The sequence below is a fragment of the Triturus cristatus genome, chromosome 5_1 (assembly GCF_964204655.1).
Source record: "Triturus cristatus chromosome 5_1, aTriCri1.1, whole genome shotgun sequence".
NCBI lineage: Eukaryota > Metazoa > Chordata > Amphibia > Caudata > Salamandridae > Triturus > Triturus cristatus.
Genome location: NC_140587.1, coordinates 917,285,922 through 917,304,643, shown reverse-complemented (window position 1 = coordinate 917,304,643; position 18,722 = coordinate 917,285,922).

Below are 18,722 nucleotides of genomic sequence, written 5' to 3'. Positions count from 1 at the left end.
AAACTGAATAATACAACTCTTTTTTTATTTCATTTGTTAATATCACTTTTTATAATACATAAATAGAATTTGTTGGATTGTTTTTTACAAAAATAATCACAATGAATGAATCACATAGTGCATTAAAACAAAAAATGAAAGTATTCAACACACACAGTAAATATCTGAAATTTATACAAAAAGAAATATGCCACAGAATAAAGGAAAAAACAGGTTCCCAATCAGGGGAGAAAAGTGAAGGAATGTTTTTGATCAAAACTACATACACTCAAATTCGAACAGCTCACATTCATACAACATTACATAATTCATTCAACAAAAGACCAAAGACACTCGTGGGCCCAACTCAAAGCAGTGGCATAGGTGATCCATATGATCAGCAGCAGCTAAGAGCACATTGTGCTCTGCCAAAAATCCTGTGCATTTTACTTCTGTCACTGACAAGTTAGCCTTCATCGGAATTTTTCTTTGCCATGTAGCCTGAGATGGGCTTCATTTTAACCTTTGTGCCCTAAAGGGATGTATGAACTTTACCAGTCATATGATGTTTCAGATCAGACTCTCCTTGATGCCCACTGTAGAAAGGTGAATATCTGACTATGGTTACCCCCAACTTTTTGCCTAGTGTTTAGCTGGTTTTTCGACTTAGGTGGCCTGAGATCCTGCCATTCAGGGTCTCAGGCTGTCTGCTCTCTCTTTAAAATGGACTCCATGTACCCTAGGTACATACCCAATTGGTAAGGATCACCTTATTGGACCCTGTACAGTGTACCCTAGGTACCCAGGGCATAGGTGTACCCTAGGCCTCCCAGGGGCTGCAGCATGTATTATGCCACCCCTGGTCTGGCCTTCCAATCCAACACAACTGGCTGATCACTCAGCTGGGGCAAGGTCGTGTAATCACCCCTTGCTTAGATATAGTATACCTATATCTACCCTTAAAATAGACACATGTGAACCTATCAGCCACTCCTATGGCAGGCCGTAACAATCCTGGAGGCAGAGTGCTTGGTAACATGTGAGATGGAGCTCTAGCATGAGCTGAGCCTGTCTGCATCTTTCGGAACCATGTCCATATAGCTGTTCTATGATATAGCCTACCATATACTCTTAAAGTACCTTATAATCTTAAACGGTTATGGTAACTATGGTTTGGCTTTATCAAAACATGTCGTGTAAGGTGTCTAACACTTTGGAATAATACCCCCATACCATTTCTGGTGATGAGGATATTATTCCTCCCTTCTAGAGGGAGAGACATGTTAAAATCCTACTTTGCTGTTTAACTCTCACCAAAGCCTCAGCATCACAAAATGGATGCTGCTGCCACAGACACGAGTCTGACCTCCTGCAGCTGGGAGCCCTCCCAGCCAGGGAGGCCTGGACAATAGGTTTCCTGCTTGGGGAGGTGCTAGCACCTCCCCAGCCAGACTTTAGTGTATTGGGGCAGGGAGGGCTGAAAGGAATGAGACATGCCTGGGGCACACAAGGTGTCCCATGCATAGTCCAGTTCAAACCGGCGCTGGGGCACTCCAGCCCCAGCTCTGGCGCAAAACTGGACAAAGGAAAGGGGGTGTGCCCCAGCTCTGGCGCAAAACTGGACAAAGGAAAGGGGGTGTAACCACTCCCCTTCCTGGTCCCACCCATAGGAGGGACCTTGCAGGTAGCCCAGCCCACTAGCCCAGTATATCAGTAGGTAGCTGAGCCCTGCTAAATTAGATTAACCTGAATCTGCAACTTGAACAGAAACTCTGGACCTTCGACATTCGACCTCAGGAGGAAGAAGACTGAAGAAATCTCCCTTGTGTCCAAGGAGTGACCATCCTGGGCAACCAGGCACCATCCAGCGACTGTTGCTTGCTTTGCGACTGATCCTACGAGGGACGACTGCAGAGACTGACCAGCGCCGAGACTTCCAGACACCTCTGACCCAGATCCACATCTCCAGCGAAGCTGAGACCCGTGGAGGCGACGAGGGACGTGGGACCGGCGACTTGGGAAAAGTGGCTAGTAACTGACTAGCGCGACTTCTGAGGCTTCCTCGAGGCTGTGCTTGGGGAATTGAGAAGCCCCAATCCCGAGCACCATCTGCATAGAAGATCAGCTCCCCACACTTCACGTGTTCTGCGTGAGGCCCTTCTGCGCCTGAGTTGCTCGACGTGTTGTCCGGTTGCTGGCCCGTTGGCTAGTAGCCTCTGCGACGACGAACTTCTTGTTTCATCTTGCTGGTCCGGCTCCTCCAGACTGGCACCCGCTCCTCTGTGAAAGAGAAGCACCCCAGACCGCGTGGGTTCCGCTTGCCAAGGCTTGTTGGGTCCTGACTCGACATCGACGCCGCCGACAGCAAGAGCCTTCGTGGGACAGCTCGCCTCCTGGTCCTGGTCGTCCTCGACGCCTCCTGGTACCCGTGGCTGCTGCGACAAGCTTCACCTCTTCACCTGCATCTTCACGACATCGCCTGGTTCCTTCCTGGTTCACTCCCGGCTCCTGGCTGGTGACCTAGACTCTGTCCCTTCTGCTTGCAGGTATCCTTCCTTCTCGATCCCATCCTTGGGATCCACCGGACACTCTTCACTGACTGCCTGTCAGCAACTTTCCTTCAGGCATCCATAGAAGTCAACGACGAAACCCGACGCAAGTTCACACCTATGCACCCGCAGCCCGTGGGCTAGATAACTTGAGTACTCCGCTGCTCACAAGGGTATTGAGTATCCTAGGGTCTAGTTTCCGAGTCTCGACTTTCTAGCTATTCCAGAAGTGTCCTAAAACTGTTAAATTCTAATACTTACTATTTCTATCGACTTTTACGCATTACGCGTGAGTGTTTCCACTCTGCACCTGAATCCCTGGGCCTCCCACTTCCTAACCTTTGGTAGTATAGTGTAGCCCCAGCGATTCCCTAGGCCTAGGCCTATCCTGTGTTCGTGACAGTGGTTCTTATACCACTTACTTAGTATATGGTTTGCGTGGCCCCTAGGGCCTAACTGTATTACTTACCTGTGTGACTTAATGTATGCTTAAATAAGACTGTGTTGTACTTACCTCAAATCTCATAAAGAGTGCTGAGGGTTTGACTAGAATAAATACATTCTATTTTTATATATATCTGTTGTGGTGTCCTTTCATTTGGTATTCAAGGGATTACATATGGTATAACAGCTGGCTTCACATGCCATTCAGAGTTTAGCCTAAGACTGCTCTTGTCCATGCTACCACTAGGATAGCTGGTCTATAAGGTTGACTTTACAACCAATCACCATAAGGGTTGTTTGGACTGATACAAGGTGTACACTAGAATTAGTGACATCATATATCAGGCCAACTTCTCACATTGGTGAGCAGCGGTTGGGATCTGAGCTTGCTGTTGTAATACCATTGTAATCTTGAGATACTAAATTGAAAGATCACACAGATATTGTTTAGGTACATATAACATAGATTATAAATACTTATGTCCTGCTGGACTTAGTTGTTGTAGGTTGAAGGGCCTAGCACACCCTGACTACAACTACTAGAGAGGTTTAGTAGATACAACTAGTGTAGGTAGGTGCACACACCACACCCTCACTAGAATCACGTCCCTGAATGGAGATCACACTGATACTCCCTCAGGAGAGGAGAATCCTAGACAGATTCCCTCTAGATATGATGCATTCACTTTCCAGGAGATGAGACAACTGTGTACCTCCAGGAGATTAAAACAGGGTTCCAACCCTACCCTTAGACAGCTAGTGGAGCTTCTGGAGGCCTATGCTGAGCTGCCAAGTATGGTGCCATAGCTGTAGATAAGGGCCTCCCCTCCACAGAAGAGACCCCTGACTTAACTGATACAGATGAGTCAGAAGATACCTCAGAGGAAGAGGGAGGTAGCAAGACCCCAGTCAGAAGACTTAGTCAGGCTAACTTAAGGTTGCATGGGAGCTTGCATGGGAGCTTCCCTAACTGGCCCCCAAGTAATCTTAAAAAGAGAGATAGGAGGGGTAGGTCTCCCTCAGGGGACTCTCTCCACTCCTATCACTCAAGAATCTCAAATTCTTCATCCCACAGGGGGATGACTTCCCCCCAGAGGAGAGAGCATAAGGCCAGAATGAAGGAAGCCAAACTGAGGATTGAAAGGGAAGAACTTGCCCTTGCCAAAGAGAAGCTTTCTCTGGCCAGAGAGCAAAAATTGTGTGGGTCAGAACCCACTGGTGGCAGCAACATTCCTAGAGATAGGGATAGGTCGTATGGCCATAGAAACCTAAGCAAGATAGTCCCCCCATATCAGAATGGGGATGACATCCACAAGTGGATGACTGCTTTGGAGAGGGCCTGCAAAGTACAGCAGGTACCCCAGAGTCAGTGGGCAGCTATCTTGTGGCTCTCCTTTTCTGACAAAGGTAGACACAAGCTCCTCACAGTTAGTGATGAGGATGCTAACAATTACAAAGTCCTGAAGAGTGCTCTGATAGATGGGTTTGGCTTAACAACTGAGCAATATAGGTTGTTGTTCAGAGACACCCAGAAGACACAGACACAGGACTGGTCTGATTTTGTGGATTGTGCCACTAAGGCTTTGGAAGGTTGGTTAACTGGCAGCAAGGTGCAGGACTATACAGGATTGTACAACTTGATTATGAGGGAGCAGATCCTTAGTAATTGTCAGAACCAGCTTCTCCATCAACACCTGGTAGACTCAGATTTGACCTCTCCCCAAGAATTGGGAAAGAGGGCAGATAAATGGGTCAGGACCAGGATTAGGCCTAAAAATCAGGGTGGTGACCAAAAGAAAGATACCACCAAGCCTCAAGAGAAGGGTGGGGATAAAACAAAAGAGAAATCTTCCTCAGGGCCCCAAAACTCCACACAGGGGGGTGGGTCCCAAGCTCCCTCCTCTACCACAGTTAAAAAGCCTTACTGCCATGAATGTAAAATTCCTGGGCATTGGAAAACTGACAGCAGTTGCCCAAAGGCTAAAAACAAAACTGTTCCTCCATTTACTCCTGTCACACCACCTATTACTGTCAGCAGTAATCCCCCAGGTGGTGGTAGTGCCCCCAAAAATTTGGTTGGGTTTTCGTGGGGAACACAGGGGGACCCTGGCTTAGCCAAGTCCCCTACAGCAGCTACTCTTGTCTGTGATGGTGGCATGGAGTTTGCCAACTTCACTGCCTGTCCCAACACTTTGGGTAGGTACAGACAGGAGCCCTACATCAATGGTAGAAAAGCTGAGGCCTACAGAGACACTGGAGCTAGCATCACTATGGTGGCCCATAGGCTAGTTCCCTCTGAGCAGCTTTTGCCTGGTTTCTCATACCAGGTAACTAATATTGATGGCAAACAGAACAGTCATCCCATGGCAGAGGTATGTCTCAGCTGGGGAGGTGTCATTGGCCCTAAAAGGGTGGCAGTGTCCCCAACCTTGCCTGTAGACTGCTTATTGGGGAATGACTTAGAACTCTCAGCTTGGGCTGGAGTTGAACAAGACACCCATTCTAAAATGGTAGGCCTTTCACAAAAGGGTAGTGGGGTTGTGCCAGCCACAACCCCTGTCCAAGTAGATTTCCTCCCTGAAAAGGTTGGAAGGGCAGTGGTAACCACAGGCCAGGCAAAGACAGACTTCCCTGTAGAGATTGGCAGAGCTGTGACAGTCACAGCTCAAACCCAAACTGAGTGCCTCCCTGGAAAGGTTGGCAAGGCTGTAATGGTCCCAGCCCATACTCAGACTGACATAGGTGTATTGAAGCCTGAAACTATGGATCACTCCACACAAACAGAGAGTAGTGGAGAGGAAGAAAAGTCTCCCTCTCCCCAGACATTAGGAAAAGGTCAGCCTCCTCAGGGATCTGACCTCACCCCTTGTGAATGAACTGCCCCAGAGGTAGCCAGGCCTGGCCTGGCAGAGCCTCTGATGTCAGTGGACCCTTCCAAGGTGGGACCCAGTCTGGTGCAGGTAGCCTGCCTCTCTCTACCCTGCCTCAGTCAGCCCAGGGCTGCAGAGGTCAGGGAGGCCAGTGGACCCCAAGAGGGCCCCTGTCCACAAGAACCCCCCCATCAAAAGAATGAGGATTGCCTGGCTAGTAGCCCTAGCCAGGTGATGGTTAAAAACATTCCTGAGGGATCTCCTTTACAGGTAGTTAGGGACCTCCCCCAGAGGGATTCTGTTGGGCACAGGCAAACATGGGACCTTAGGGCCCCAAACCTGACCTGTCCCTCCAGTAAGCCCACAAAAGGGACCCAGCCTCCAGCTTTAGGTAGCCAGAGGCTGGCCCTGAGAGCACAGTGCAACTCAGTTAAAGAAAGAATGGCATCCATGGTGGAGGATGATTGGAGGAAGCTGAGGCCTCACTTTGAGGACTCTCACTTCAGTACTCCATCTCAACACCAGCCTTTTACTTTGCAAAGACACACCAAAGGTAGAGATTCCCTATGGTGGAGACCCTATGATACCTTTAGGTTGAGGGATTGCTTAGTAGACCATGAGACAGGGGGTAACCATGCCAGTGCTGGTTCTTCCTTATATGGCCAGTTAGGCAATATAGGCTTACCTTGTCAAGGACAGCCTTATCTCCTTTCGTTTGAGGGGGGGGGGGGGGGTTGTGTAGGAAGGTGAATATCTGACTATGGTTACCCCCAACTTTTTGCCTAGTGTCTAGCTGGTTTTCCGACTTAGTTGGCCTGAGATCCTGCCATTCAGGGTCTCAGGATGTCTGCTCTCTCTTTAAAATGGACTCTATGTACCCTAGGTACATACCCAATTGGTAAGGATCACCTTATTGGGCCCTGTACAGTGTACCCTAGGTACCCAGGGCATAGGCGTACCCTAGGCCTCCCAGGGGCTGCAGCATGTATTATGCCACCCCTGGTCTGGCCTTCCAATCAGACACAACTGGCTGATCACTCAGCTGGGGCAAGGTCGTGTAATCACCCCTTGCTTAGATATAGTATACCTATATCTACCCTTAAAATAGACACATGTGTACCTATCAGCCACTCCTATGGCAGGCCTTAACAATCCTGGAGGCAGAGTGCTTGGTAACATGTGAGATGGTGCTCTAGCATGAGCTGAGCCTGTCTGCAGCTTTCGAAACCATGTCCTTATAGCTGTTCTATGATATAGCCTACCATATACTCTTAAAGTACCTTATAATCTTAAACGGTTATGGTAACTATGGTTTGGCTTTATCAAAACATGTCGTGTAAGGTGTCTAACACTTTGGAATAATACCCCCATACCATTTCCGGTGATGAGGATATTATTCCTCCCTTCTAGAGGGAGAGACATGTTAAAATCCTACTTTGCTGTTTAACTCTCACCAAAGCCTCAGCATCACAAAATGGATGCTGCTGCCACAGACACGACTCTGACCTTCTGCAGCTGGGAGCCCTCCCAGCCAGGGAGGCCTGGACAATAGGTTTCCTGCTTGGGGAGCTGCTAGCACCTCCCCAGACAGACTTTAGTGTATTGGGGCAGGGAGGGCTGAAAGGAATGAGACATGCCTGGGGCACACAAGGTGTCCCATGCATAGTCCAGTTCAAACCGGCGCTGGGGCACTCCAGCCCCAGCTCTGGCGCGAAACTGGACAAAGGAAAGGGGGTGTAACCACTCCCCTTCCTGGTCCCACCCATAGGAGGGACCTTGCAGGTAGCCCAGCCCACTAGCCCAGTATGTCAGTAGGTAGCTGAGCCCTGCTAAATTAGATTAACCTGAATCTGCAACTTGAACAGAAACTCTGGACCTTCGACATTCGACCTCAGGAAGAAGACTGAAGAAATCTCCCTTGTGGACAAGGAGTGACCACCCTGGGCAACCAGGCACCATCCAGCGACCGCTGCTTGCTTTGCGACTGATCCTACGAGGGACGACTGCAGAGACTGACCAGCGCCGAGACTTCCAGACACCTCTGACCCAGATCCACATCTCCAGCGAAGCTGAGACCCGTGGAGGTGACGAGGGACGTGGGACCGATGACTTGGGAAAAGTGGCTAGTAACTGACTAGCGCGACTTCTGAGGCTTCCTCGAGGCTGTGCTTGGGGAATTGAGAAGCCCCAATCCCGAGCACCATCTGCATAGAAGATCAGCTCCCCACACTTCACGTGTTCTGCGTGGGGTCCTTCTGCACCTGAGTTGCTCGACGTGTTGTCCGGTTGCTGGCCCGTTGGCTAGTAGCCTCTGCGACGACGAACCTTTTGTTTCATCTTGCTGGTCCGGCTCCTCCAGACTGGCACCCGCTCCTCTGTGAAAGAGAAGCACCCCAGACCTTCCTGGTCTGCACCAGAAGCAAGTCCTCCATTCTGCGTGGGTTCCGCTTGCTAAGGCTTGTTGGGTCCTGACTCGACATCGATGCCGCCGACAGCAAGAGCCTTCGTGGGACAGCTCGCCTCCTGGTCCTGGTCGTCCTCGACGCCTCCTGGTACCCGTGGCTGCTGCGACAAGCTTCACCTCTTCACCTGCATCTTCACGACATCGCCTGGTTCCTTCCTGGTTCCTTCCCGGCTCCTGGCTGGTGACCTAGACTCTGTCCCTTCTGCTTGCAGGTATCCTTCCTTCTCGATCCCATCCTTGGGATCCACCGGACACTCTTCACTGACTGCCTGTCAGCAACTTTCCTTCAGGCATCCATAGAAGTCAACGACGAAACCCGACGCAAGTTCACACCTATGCACCCGCAGCCCGTGGGCTAGGTAACTTGAGTACTCCGGTGCTCACAAGGGTATTGACTATCCTAGGGTCTAGTATCCGAGTCTCGACTTTCTAGCTATTCCAGAAGTGTCCTAAAACTGTTAAATTCTAATACTTACTATTTCTATCGACTTTTACGCATTACGCGTGAGTGTTTCCACTCTGCACCTGAATCCCGTGGGCCTCCCACTTCCTAACCTTTGGTAGTATAGTGTAGCCCCAGCGATTCCCTAGGCCTATCCTGTGTTCGTGACAGTGGTTCTTATACCACTTACTTAGTATATGGTTTGCGTGGCCCCTAGGGCCTAACTGTATTACTTACCTGTGTGACTTAATGTATGCTTAAATAAGACTGTGTTGTACTTACCTCAAATCTCATAAAGAGTGCTGAGGGTTTGACTAGAATAAATACATTCTATTTTTATATATATCTGTTGTGGTGTCCTTTCATTTGGTATTCAAGGGATTACATATGGTATAACAGCTGGCTTCACATGCCATTCAGAGTTTAGCCTAAGACTGCTCTTGTCCATGCTACCACTAGGATAGCTGGTCTATAAGGTTGACTTTACAACCAATCACCATAAGGGTTGTTTGGACTGATACAAGGTGTACACTAGAATTAGTGACATCATATATCAGGCCAACTTCTCACACCCACAAGGGACATTCTTCTCACAAATGAAGCAGTGGAAGGCATATGAACCAGTCTTAACGGGAACAATGTTTCGTACAGGTAAAAAGAGTTTCCAAATTTATGATTTTCCCCTATAAGTTGTAGCCTAAGAAGATTTTACATTAAAGCACTTGTGCATACAGTGGCTAGGCTGTTCACAAGAATATAGCTCCTTACAACACATGCGATTTGATCACATGCCATTAGAACGCAGTTGTTACAACGACCGCGTTGTTAGTACGCAATACCATTACATCGGATGTCATTACAACAACTTGCAGTAGGGGGTGTGCTGAACTTAGGAATAGTATTATTTACTATTCCTACTCCCGTTTGCGCAATAGCAGGGAAGGTGTTGGATTTTAAATCAAATACCAGTGCGCCCCCTACTGCAAGTTGTAATGACTTGAGATGTAATGTATTGCCTACTAACAATGCAGTCGTTGTAACGACCGCATTGTAATGGCATTGGGTTGTGGAGACAGCGTTGTAGACGCTGTTTTCCGTTCATGAGCACCTACTGACCATGCCTAATGCAGGCTGCTGTAGTACAACACAAAAGGTCTAAGCAGTGCATTATTAGATTTGTTGAGGGCTGGACTAGACATTGTTTAGGAAAGGACACCAAGCAATGAATTGAGCATACTGGGATCTCAATCCCACTGACGTAAAATATAGAAGTCCAATTCATGATAGTGTAGCACTTCCAGATGACTGACTGAAACTTAAACTGTACGTAGAGAGAAAAACTTAAATGCCCAGGAACACATAATGTGTAGAGCCTTTATAATTTTTTTTGTCTCATAAATACCTCATGTATATAGTAGAAAATATACATCTCTTGCAATAATTAAAGGGAAACAAACATATGGTACAACAGTGTGCATTGACTATTAAAACATATCAGTCAACTCAAAACGGATAACACAAAACTTAAGTGGCAGCATAGGGATAGCAAAAAAAACCTACAAGGAAATATATATTCTATTGTCAACACAGTATGTAACCTTATGTAACTAGCTCTGTATTGCTCTGCTTGCATCCAAGACAGGTGGAATTTTCTTTCGATAGTTCAGTGCCCCAAATTTCTTCCCACTATATATCCTTTGGCTAGCACCAGCCTTTCCCTTTTTGGAAGTCATAGATGAAGTGCAGGGCTCACAGTCACCAGTATTAGACATTATTCTGCCAAGACAGGGAAATAAAAGAAAGTAAAATATGTCCAACATTCTACATGTATGACCAGTGGGGATTAGACGTGCTTTAAGCAATCCATGTTGGCATAGTGAAGTGCAGTCCAGCAGGTCTTGCCTCCCAAATGATAGGGCTTAGTACTTCTTGTCAATCTTTTATGCTCCTGAGCTCCCTCTATTTTTATTTTAGGTAAGATCACTCTTTTGACTGTTCACAGCTATCACTGTTACGCATACTTATAGGATTCATGATTGTAGTCAATACAGTGTTATAATCCAGAATGCACTATATCAGTGCAAATAAAATTTCAATGTGGTGTTAGCAAATGGAATTTAAGCACAAGATCAAAAGGAGACAAGGACGAAACACTAGGTTGTAGACTGAGCTATAGTAAGCTTGTACATTGTTGACAGCCACTGCTCCTCCACTTCTCAGCTCCCACTGTGCCACGGATGGGCAATATTGCTCAAAGGAAAAGACAGAAAGAGACCAGTTAGTATGGCACACCTTGGGGAATAACACCACAATATACTGATTCAGCTGGCCAGTATCCCTGTTAATTTGCACACAGTGTGCTTTAAAAACTTGGCACAGGATTGCTGTGTTATTAAAGTGCTGAGCACTGTGAAGTCAGGCTTATCATCATTGCTGCCTTCACCTAGTGCTTTTTTTTAGCCAACAACACACTACCTTCTGGGACTAGTGCTTTATTCGTGATATATAAACAAATACTATTAAGCATTAACAAAACCAGCCAAGCTTAGGGGTGGCAGGCAGGTACTATTGAAACATCTGTGTATCAGCAACATAGAGTAAAATGTATTATTTGTGCAGGCACTCTCTTCTCTCAATTAAAAATGTTTGGAAAAATCCTATCGTACCTTTATCAAATAACACATGTATAAAACACATTCCAGCATAAAAAGTAGACTCTGAAGAGGTTTACCAAGGGAATTTATAGGTTGCAATAGTAAGGCAGCCTGTAACATTAACCACAGCTGTACCACAATAGCTGCTTTTTATGACTTGTTTGCTGGATTAATAGTCTAGTGACACTTAGACAAACCACCCTCCACCTCTTTAGCTCAGGTGCCATGAGCAGAAATTCCACAAGTAACAAACGGATTTTAGTGAGAAAAGCAGTAACTCACAGCTAATCTTCATAAGATACAAATTTACAAACATGCTTGGTTCATGTTTATTTGTGAAAACTGCCACAAGACAAAACGCTCATCTTGCTCCAGCATCTTGCTCTAGTCATCAGAGTTATCATGACATTTTTATTGTTGCATGAAAACACCTGGGCACGCAAAGAATTCAGCCCCACTGCCAGTTCATTTTAAACCCATGTTTTAAACAAAGCACCCTTCACCCATCAGGTGAGCACCAGGTGCAGTGTGCAACAGGAGTTCCACAAGTAAACAAAACGGATCTCATCTGTGTGAAAAAAGCAGTAACTCACAGCTATCCTCATAAAATACACGGTTCTGCGAATATGTGTGGTTCACGTCCTTTGCAGCAGGGATATTAACCTCTGTGAGCTGAAAACTGCCACTAAACAATAAACTGATCTAGCAAGGAATTATATTCACTGAATTATCTTGGTATTTTAATTGTTGTGTGAATAGGTGCTCACCATGCGACAGACGTTCATTGCACAAGTAAATAAAGCAGGGTTTGTGAAAGTGGTAACTTCGCTATCCTCCTCATCATCAGCTTTGGGATTAATACATCGGTACAGTGATGTTCTTTCAACAGGGATATTAACCCCTCTCTGCACCAGAACATGCAGATGAACTGCCAGTAGCCAATGCACTTAAATCACTGCTGTAGCATTATTTTAATGACTTACCTTGTCTCTAACTCAGAGTCAAAACATAATGCTACTGTAACTGCTGCACCTAGGTGGGAAAAGAAAATTGGCAGCTGCCGATGTGTCATTGATGAGAATTGTCTCTGCAAGCCGGTGTCTGTCACACTCACTGGCTCAGCCTGCTGCAGACACTCTGCTATCGCGATCGATGAGACATTGAAGTCAGTCTGTCTCAGTCACAAGGGCAACTGATGAGATGAGCTCTCAGTCGCAGAACCGATGGCACTACAGCTGTTATGAGAGTCTGAGAGGCATGCCTGCTGAGTGCCCTGGCTTTTAAAGATAATAAAGCACCACTTGCCCAGCTCTTCCAGACTCAGAGCATGTCTCAAAGTCAGGCACGTGTTGACGTGTTGTTGCCATTTGGCATCAGCAACAATTGCTAGGGGCCCAGGCTAATGCAAAAACAACAATTGATGAACAGAATGCAGAACAATGTCATACATTCACCCCAGTACAGAGATCTGGGCCTAAATCCATCGTTTTTTTGCTCACCATGCCATTCCAGTTTGAACCCAGCCATATGCAAATCAGTCTTGACCCTGTGCCTCATGGGAACAGTCCAGCCCGAACTGCCAAGCCAGGTCCTCCCTGGACTGGAAACAAGCATCCTAGGACCGGTTTCGGGGTTTCACCCCTCTTCAGCCAGGATAGCTTGATTCCAGTGGCATGGAGAGCACGGGACTCACGTCTGAGCATACCCGTCCCACTCGGGTGACAAATGCAAAAACAACAATTGATGGACAGAATGCAGAACAATAGTTTGAAAAGATTTAGGGGTGCCCCTGAGATTAATTCCTAAATCAGGGTGCTTGTAACATTCAATTGTAAGACAATTTAGGAACAATGTTTAAAAATACAAAAACCTACAATGCGGACAAATTGCGACAATATATCACTGATAGGTACAAAAAGATTGTCAGGTACATTTTATTTGTGTCATATTATATATACATTTTACAGAGATTACGTATCATATTCGTATGCTTTGATATTTTCAAACTCAAGACAAAGAATAGGACATTTGTTTCTTGTTCCTTTTAAAGTGAATAGGAAATTTCAACATAACATAAGAACTCAAATCTGTTTTTACATAAATTACATACAGAATAACAAATTACACTTCTGAATAGTCATGGCAGAATCGATGGTATATCCTACGCGCGTTTCGGCTGTGAAGCCTTCATCAGGATGCCATGTGCCTGTGCTTTCGTTATCCTCAGAGGAATTGCACTGTGCCCAAATGGAAGAAGTAATGCTGACGGTCTGTCTCAGGGTGGGGATCCAAGATTGGTGGAGGGGGATGACCTTATAGACGTTGCTTGATGTTGGGTACAGCCATGTATATATGGAGAGTAAACATCAAGGGCTGGAAGGTAATCTTAGATCGCAAGGGCTAAACAGAGGTCTGGAATACAGAACAGTTCCGTTCATCTACGATGTAGTATCGACGAGCTACTGCTGTGTTTTATGATACTATATTATTGAGTGGGCTACAAGGATGAATGGGTCCTCAGCCATGCGGTAAGGTCCGTTTTGTGAGGCCCAAAGTCTTTGTCCATGTACTGGAACGCCACGTACTCATCGACCGCGAAGCTGGCTGGGTGAAGTGGCAACTGATAAGATGAGCTCTCAGTCGCAGAACCGATGGCACTACAGCTGTTATGAGAGTCTGAGAGGCATGCCTGCTGAGTGCCCTGGCTTTTAAAGATAATAAAGCACCACTTGCCCAGCTCTTCCAGACTCAGAGCATGTCTCAAAGTCAGGCACGTGTTGACGTGTTGTTGCCATTTGGCATCAGCAACAATTGCTAGGGGCCCAGGCTAATGCAAAAACAACAATTGATGAACAGAATGCAGAACAATGTCATACATTCACCCCAGTACAGAGATCTGGGCCTAAATCCATCGTTTTTTTGCTCACCATGCCATTCCAGTTTGAACCCAGCCATATGCAAATCAGTCTTGACCCTGTGCCTCATGGGAACAGTCCAGCCCGAACTGCCAAGCCAGGTCCTCCCTGGACTGGAAACAAGCATCCTAGGACCGGTTTCGGGGTTTCACCCCTCTTCAGCCAGGATAGCTTGATTCCAGTGGCATGGAGAGCACGGGACTCACGTCTGAGCATACCCGTCCCACTCGGGGTGACAAATGCAAAAACAACAATTGATGGACAGAATGCAGAACAATGTCATACATTCACCCCAGTACAGAGATCTGGGCCTAAATCCATCGTTTTTTTGCTCACCATGCCATTCCAGTTTGAACCCAGCCGTATGCAAATCAGTCTTGACCCTGTGCCTCATGGGAACAGTCCAGCCCGAACTGCCAAGCCAGGTCCTCCCTGGACTGGAAACAAGCATCCTAGGACCGGTTTAGGGGTTTCACCCCTCTTCAGCCAGGATAGCTTGATTCCAGTGGCATGGAGAGCACGGGACTCACGTCTGAGCATACCCGTCCCACTCGGGGTGACAAATGCAAAAACAACAATTGATGGACAGAATGCAGAACAATGTCATACATTCACCCCAGTACAGAGATCTGGGCCTAAATCCATCAGGCTAAGGCACAGTCAGAAAATTGAACATCTGACCTGCCACAGCCTAGTCGGGCACCTGTTGCCGTGCGGGGTGGCAGAGAAACAATTAAACAGATCCTGCCTTAGCCAGCCTTCGTCGACCGTGCCTACTGGCTCCTCCCTGGCAATCAATCAAATGAATGCAGAATCATCACCAAGAGTATGTCCAGGCTATCTCTGACCCATGTGGGACCCAACTGAACCAAACAGGATGTGAGAGGTCCCAGCGCAGATCATGATCTCAGCTGCCTGATAGCTTGGCTTCCGCTGTAACTTCACCTACACTTTTAGGCTAATGATGACCCAACAAATCCCCCCTGCTGAAGTCTCGACTGTACTGCAGTGCAGGATGTCTGCTGAGCCGAGCGCCCCAACTCGGCTGCCGACCACAGTCCAGGTTGTGGTTGTCACGTCATTACGGCCAAGCAGCATAATAACACACGCTGCGAACAGCAGAAGGCTGTGCTGACAAACTTAACCTGCCTGCCTCATTGCCCGCTCGGGCCGCCTAATCATGAAGACTGACCTTCTCGAGTAGTCACGTGATGTCAGTGAATCTGAATGCAGCGGATGAATGTTACATTGTCGTCTAAACCAGCCCAGAGCAAGCTGAGCCTGCCCCCAAGCCTGCCACAAGCAGTGCATACTGCTGAGGAAGTGCTATAAATTCATGACTTTGCATTTCAATGGGGTTATGCAGACTGTAGTGTTTGCCAGTGGACCCTACCACTGTCACGGGGGTCCCTGGCAATAGCAAAAGTAATTTCCCCCCTTGAGCGTGCCCACCGTGGACGTGACTTGAGCAAATAAATGGCCCGGAGTGCTGGGCGTGGCAAGCAGTGTTCTAGCCACCACTTGAGAACACATGTGGCGTGGCTACTAATTTCTAGGCTATATAAACAAAGAGGGGGACCCAGGAGCTAATAAAGGTCCAGTATCCATGCTCCATATGCCAATATCAAAACCAAAGGGGGGATACTGTTCCTATTGCATGGTGCAAATAGTCACCATTGCATCAAGGTGCAAAAAGTCACCTATTGATTAAAAAGGAAAAATGAAAGAAGAAAAGGAAAAGGAAAGAAATCCTAGGTAAGAGGGACCCACCAGTGAAGTGAAAGGACACATGTAGTCCTCTGTTGCCCTCACACACCCCAAGGAGTGTCATGCTTCATCATCGGGCGTTTGCTCCTCGTGGGGCCGGCGCTGCAATTCCCCACGGGTCCCCCGAAGGGTCTCTTTGTCGGAGATCTTTTAGGACTGCCGGATGGTGCATGCGGGTGTGTGGGGTGGGGGTCTAATGAGGGTCAAGGTAGTGCGTGCATAGTGATGAGTCGGTGTATAAAGGGTAAACGGGCAGTAGTGGTAAAGATTGTATACCCTTCACAGACTAGACTCCTGTGTAAAATCTTGCCCCTGCAGCGTATTATGCCTGGGTGTGAGCAAGGTCGTAGGTCAACATGTTTCGCGCCTTTGTCGCCCATGTGGTCGTTGGCGCTTCCTCAGGACCAAAACTGTAAAGTGCACGTGAAATAATAATTAAAATGCCCTCTAAATAAGACAGGGCGGGCAGTGAGCCTGTATACCTATAAGCTGGCTGCAACTGCATGATGTATACCGCTCCTGGTCGATGCCTAGGAAAAGAAAACATAATGAATCACAGGAATGAGCATCAGTAACAACTTGATGCTACAGGGTATACCACAGTTGTGTGTATAATAGTTACATAGAAAAACAGAGAGCACATGAGACAACACAGTAAAACATAGATACTCAATGGAACCCGTGTCTAAGGTTGGGTGACTGACCAGGTCCAATTGAGACCCCAGTAGTAATTGGACCGTGTCCTATCACAGTAGTCATAATAAGCAAAGAGTTCTGGTAACGTAGTAAGAGTATGTAACGTGTCCTGGCTGCACACCGTTAAAAACCGGCCAATTTGTGCTCCAATGAAAATAAAGTAACGTGTATGCTCGATATCAAAACACTAATGGAAACTGTTGGGTCTCCACGGGCACATACCTTCCACTGACAAAAGTAGTTCTTCTCTGGCTCGAGCTATGGACGCCCGCGCAATGTCGGGCTGGAAAGCAATTAAAAATGGACATGATAGGAAGTAGAATACATGCTAGCGAGCCAACGCTACTCCCTACTAGGTTAAGGGACTTACATTTTTTGCCGGGATGTTGACTCCTGTCCACCTACCCCGTCCCTGCGTCTGCCAGTTATGAGCCAAAAGGTAGTGGGACGCGGTACTAATAAGGGGGAGTATGGGCGGTAACCCTTTCCTGAATAACCTGACGGAGTGGGGAGAAGTGCGCATGCGTAAGGGGAGGAGTACAGTGCGCATGTGCTGAAATGTGGAAGACTACTTTACATGCCCTGCGCAGAACCTTGCTGAGGAATTAACTAGATGGATGCTGGTGTGGACAATACGTACACATCGATGTATTGCCAGCAAATTCCTCAAATTAAAAGCATGGTGTTCTCGAGGTAATGGGCACCCCATAACTAATCGCTTTTTAATCACTGTGTAAGCGTCCAATTGGACATATTATGTTCTACCTCAGCCTATCCATGTAATAAAGGAGGCTGTGAAGGGGGTGCCAGTACTTGATAATTCAAGGAGGAGATTTTTTACAAATCCTATCATTATAACGTTTAAAAGAAGAGGCGAGGCTCAGTAAAATGTCACTGGAATTGCGAAATCCGCATCCCTCATGCCTCCTACCTTAAAGGTGTCATTGAAAAGATAGCAAATCCCACTATCAATAAAATAGTACCTCATGTGCTCGTTGAAAGGAAAAGCAAGTAAAAAGCGACTATAGAAGGGTCCTCGGCTGAACCGCCGTACATTATCAATATAAACAAAGAGGGGGACCCAGGAGCTAATAAAGGTCCAGTATCCATGCTCCATATGCCAATATCAAAACCAAAGGGGGGATACTGTTCCTATTGCATGGTGCAAATAGTCACCATTGCATCAAGGTGCAAAAAGTCACCTATTGATTAAAAAGGAAAAATGAAAGAAGAAAAGGAAAAGGAAAGAAATCCTAGGTAAGAGGGACCCACCAGTGAAGTGAAAGGACACATGTAGTCCTCTGTTGCCCTCACACACCCCAAGGAGTGTCATGCTTCATCATCGGGCGTTTGCTCCTCGTGGGGCCGGCGCTGCAATTCCCCACGGGTCCCCCGAAGGGTCTCTTTGTCGGAGATCTTTTAGGACTGCCGGATGGTGCATGCGGGTGTGTGGGGTGGGGGTCTAATGAGGGTCAAGGTAGTGCGTGCATAGTGATGAGTCGGTGTATAAAGGGTAAACGGGCAGTAGTGGTAAAGATTGTATACCCTTCACAGACTAGACTCCTGTGTAAAATCTTGCCCCTGCAGCGTATTATGCCTGGGTGTGAGCAAGGTCGTAGGTCAACATGTTTTGCGCCTTTGTCGCCCATGTGGTCGTTGGCGCTTCCTCAGGACCAAAACTGTAAAGTGCACGTGAAATAATAATTAAAATGCCCTCTAAATAAGACAGGGCGGGCAGTGAGCCTGTATACCTATAAGCTGGCTGCAACTGCATGATGTATACCGCTCCTGGTCGATGCCTAGGAAAAGAAAACATAATGAATCACAGGAATGAGCATCAGTAACAACTTGATGCTACAGGGTATACCACAGTTGTGTGTATAATAGTTACATAGAAAAACAGAGAGCACATGAGACAACACAGTAAAACATAGATACTCAA